The sequence below is a fragment of the Tetrao urogallus genome (genome assembly GCF_951394365.1).
Source record: "Tetrao urogallus genome assembly, chromosome: Z".
Taxonomy (NCBI): Eukaryota; Metazoa; Chordata; class Aves; order Galliformes; family Phasianidae; genus Tetrao; species Tetrao urogallus.
Genome location: NC_136816.1, coordinates 4,599,108 through 4,604,021, shown reverse-complemented (window position 1 = coordinate 4,604,021; position 4,914 = coordinate 4,599,108).

The following is a 4,914-nucleotide window of genomic DNA, read 5'->3' as shown; positions in this document are numbered from 1 at the left end:
CAATACATTTTTTTAAACAGAAGTATATGCTGCTTTGTAGATGCGACAATTTTGTGTCAGTTTGTATATTGGAAAATACTTTTTACCTCAGAGACATTATCCTTCTCCTGAATATGTCAGAGTAAAAAAATGGAGACAAGAGAAGGGAAAGGGAAAATGGCAGATGGAAACAGAAGAAAGAAAAAAAAAAAAAGAACTGCTATGACTTACATCAATTCCTACACGTTGTACTTGCTCACAGATAACTGGAAATTAAAAGGAGAAATTCTGGAATACCTAACAGAGGACACGATGAAGCAAACGTGGTAGGGGCAGGCCTGGAGAATGAACAGAAGTGAAATGTGACAGAACGTAGTAAAGGGAGAAAACAGAGATGAAGTACACTGGAATACAGAGATTCAGGCAAAACAGAGATGAAGTACACTGGAATACAGAGATTCAGGCAAAATAGAAGATGAGAACACTTGTCAGGGCAGAAGAAAAAGCCCTTACAAGGCAAGGAACTTAGAGCAGTACTGAACCTCCACAGCGACAAATAAGAACTTCAAAGGAGAGCCTGGGAAAGGCAGTGAAAAAGGATACATATCCAGCATGGATTTAGGCAGGGGGAACCCTGCTTAGCCAGTTCCATGGCCTTCTATAGCATGATGACTGGGGAACTAAGGGTGAGATCTGGTTAGTGGGAATCCAAGCTTGAGCATGAGTTTCTACACTGTCTCCCATAATATCTTCAAAAATTAAACTGGCAAATAATGAATTAGATAAGGGTGTGGTGAGAAAGAAATTTGGCTGAATGGCCTGGCTCTAAACCTTGTGATCAGTGCAAGGAGTCCAGCTGGAGATCAGTCACTAGTGGAATGCATCAGGGGCCATTGCTGGAGCCAACAGTGTTTGACGTCCTCATTAATGAGAGGGTGTTCCCTCCGCAGATTTCCAGATGACACAAAGTATATGATTGGCTGGCACGCATTATGGGAGTAAAACAACCTTAAAACAAGCTGGAGAAATGGTCCAGCAGGAGCCATGTGAAGTTCAGTTAAGGGACTATGCAAAGTTCTGCACCTAGGCAGGAAGATTAGCAAGTACTGCACTGGGTCTACATTAGTAAGTCCATCACTGTTCAGGGAGAGACAGGGGAGTAGTGGAGGGAGTCTACCTTATGGCCACAATTATGACAGACAGACTGCACCCTCTGGCATACAAGATGAGGCTGAAGAGCTGGGATTGTTCTACCTAAAGAAGAGAAGGCCCAGGGTAAGCTTGCCATTGTGTACATTTATCTGGTCATGGGGAGTAAAAAAGATGGAAATAGCCCATTCTTTTCAATGGTGCCCTGAGACAGCATGAGATAGTGAACACAAAAAAACCCCAAACCTCCTACAATTATTTAACTGTATGCAAAGCATTGTTAATAGTGAAGGTGGTCAAATCACAGCAGGTTTCCCAGAAAGGTTGTGGTGTCTCCACTTCTGAAAGTACTCGAACCCAGCAGAAGAGGGTCCTGGGCAAGCTGCTCTAGTTGACCCTGCTTGAGGAGACTGGTCCCTCCCAAACTGAACTATAGCATGATTTTCTGAATTATCGACTCATGTTTCCTCAATTGAAAGGTACACTATGAACACCCTTTCTTCAAGTCTTCCATGACTTAACGCTGACTGCATAAACATAACTCTTTTCAACAGCAGCACCAGCAAGAAGGCTTGTAGGTCAGCACAGACAAGGATCAATTTCAAAGAAAAGTACTATGTAACTAAAACATTTGCGTACACCTTGCAATACTTCTATTACTTCTGTATATTTCAATGTTTTTAAGTTCTTTCATATTCTCTTAGAAAAAGATTTCTGAAAGTCAAAGTAGCAAAGCCTAATTCGCAACAGATTTGTACCATAAGGGCTGGCTGCAAGCTCTAGGTTGAACTTTTCCCATTATTGGACAATTTTAAGAGCTCCAGTGTCTAATTGTTCTGGAGTTTAAATTGCTGAGACAGTCTACAAGACAGGAGGCAGCCTGTGCAATAGCCTAAAACTACATTTGTTACACCTCAGTGGCCACTTCATATATGCTAATTAGGTAGCTTGTTACTGACGAATAAGAGGGCGCTGGCAAACTGCCAGTAAGTGAGGCCCCTCAGATTTATCCTCAAATTTTACAAGAGCTGTAAGAATAAAATTCCTAACTCATTTAGACAGAGAGCAACTGAGGAAATTCCTTTACTGAAGTCAGCTAAACGCTACATACCTCTTTTTCCTAAATATGAATGAAGGAGATTTAAATAAGAGAAAGCCACAAGACAGAATATCTTTTCGTAACAGCAAACATGCTTAGCAGTAATATGCTTATTTATTTGATTTTACTGAAAGGAAAGGGAGAAAGAAGTTATTTTAATGACGTATCCAAGATTCTTCTTGGCTTTGGAGGTGGACTTTTCAGCATTAATGTTATTGAAAATTAGAACCTCAAAGACGAACGATTCCTACCAGAGTATGTTACCTTTATAATAAGGTATTTTATAAAGCAGTTTAAGAGTGCAGATGCGTGAGTGGAACAAGTTGATATGCACAGGGCAGACTTCCACCCTTGCCTTACATCTGTATGTTCACCAATAACTTGTTCTTGCCTTTTATTTGCCCAGGATCGCAGCGATATCATTGTTAACAGAAACAGTTACAGTACACTGAGTTGGAAAGTGTACACCTGGAAATACTAACAAAGGCACACTACAAGGTATGAAATAACACTTCAGCAGATTTCATATACTGTATTAACTAGATTTGAGATGAAAAACCTGTTACACCATCTGAAGATGGGCAAGTAATTTTTTTTTTTTTTTTTTTGTTTCCAAAGCTAATAGAAATGATGTTTTTCAACAGCAATTCTGATGGTTTATGAGGAATCTAAAATACATGGATGGGTAAAAGCTTACAGAGGCACAACAAGAAGAGAATGTTTTGTGGGTTTTATTTTATTCTGCAGTCTTAGACCACAGCTTCACGTACCACAGTTGTTCTGAAAGTGACCTACACACTTATCTTCTTTGTTATCAGTACAAAATTACATATGAGCGCTTATATTTAACCATTTGCATTTGGAGCAACAGGTCTCATATCTACATATTGCACAGCCATTCAGAGGATCCTTAGGAAGGAGATTTCTGTTGAATTAATCTTTTTCAGACTGAAATAAAGTTACACTCAAACACTGTTCAGTAAATTCATGAACACTTGACAAATTGATGAATGAATGAACCAGGAGCAGTAGTTCTGTAACACATGGGATGCTTTTTTTTCTTTTTTCTTTTTTCTTTTTTTCTTTAATTAGAACAGAGTGCATATTAGCATAAGTCAAGGCATTCGATTAGAACTGGAGGGTACAGCATGCCTCCGAGGCATGATGAGCCACTGCTGAGGAGGAGGCGGATCAGCACTAGCTGAAGAATGCTGCTCTTTGCAAATTGTCACAGTTTGTGCTAACAGAGGGCAGAGCAGGAGCTGGTATATTGCCACAGCTCCAGACAGCTCCACGTTCCAGGAAACCATAACCTTAATGTCCTGCTCAACAAATCTGTGTTGTAGCTCTGGATAGAGCAGTTTTTCAGACCAAAGCCTTTACCCTACCTCACTTTCCTCTACCATACTCCCAAAGAACCACATGAAAGACTTCTGGAGATTTATATACTAAACCAGACATTGATTTCAGTGTCAAATACCTCAGCCTTCTTGGGGATTGTTGTACTTTTCACCCTAAGCTTCTCCCTATACAAGAAAGTGAGTGGGACATAACTGTCACTGGGGATGGCAGAAAGTCAATCTGCTAACCCGAAATTACTTCTGCCAGCTCTGCATTTTCCTGCAGAACACTGTGTGAGGCCAGCTCATTCACCAATATGCTTTGCTGGAGCACAGGTGTTGGTAGGAGGGCAAACAACTTTTATTCATTTTATTTATACTCAGGCAATTCCTAAACACATGCTACTGTTTACAGAATAAGCTGCAGCTTGTTTGCATGGAGGCGCTGACCCTAACAGCTATTGCAAAATAAGCAGATAGTCAACAGACTCACAGGCAAAAAGCCTTACGCATAGCAAGCTTTAGTGCTTCAGCTATGTGGTCCAAAGCCAGAAAAAGGTTAATAAACTGTGATTATTTGCACAAGTGTTGAAGACTGGCCCTCAGCGTTCCCAATTCACCGTATTGTTGTATGTTAATGCAAGATGCTGTTTTGCATAGATCATTTCTGCCTTGGAAGGCAAATGCGATAAATCAGATGAGGTTTTATTACATGTCGGCTCATAATTCTCACAATTTGTCCACGCCGGCCCATCATTCTGTAGTGACAGCGTCAAAATTCGGTGCTAAGAGTCAATTCACAGCTTACAAACATACCTACAGGTGGCCTTAAATCAACATAAACGTGATGCTCAGGAACGAAGAGCAAAATGAAAAACTGATAACCACCTTCAGTTACACGCGAGGTTAGGACGCAGCCCGCGGTAAGCGAATCTGAGAACTGAGGCACCGGCACTTCGTGCGAACACCCTCGGCCGGCGGTACCCCTTCAGAGGGCGAACCGGGCATAGCCCACTGCCCGCCGGGCGCAGCACCTCACGCGGGCGCAGCACCCCGACCCGCACCCCGACCTGCCCGCCACAGCGCAGCCGGGAGCGGTGCAGCCCGCAAATCACGGCCGGGGACGCCCCCAAGGTCGCGCAGGCGCGGGGCGGTGCCGTAACGGTCACAACCGCCCTCCGCCCCGCGGCAGGCGGGGCCCGCGCCTGGCAGAAAGGCGGGGGCAGGCCGGACCGCGCCGCGCTCCGTAGTGCGGCAGGCACGGTCGCTGCCGGGCCGGGGTGACGCGTCCCTCCGTTCCTCGTCCCTCCTCTCCCTTCGCGGCTCCGCAGCTGCCGCGCCTCGAGG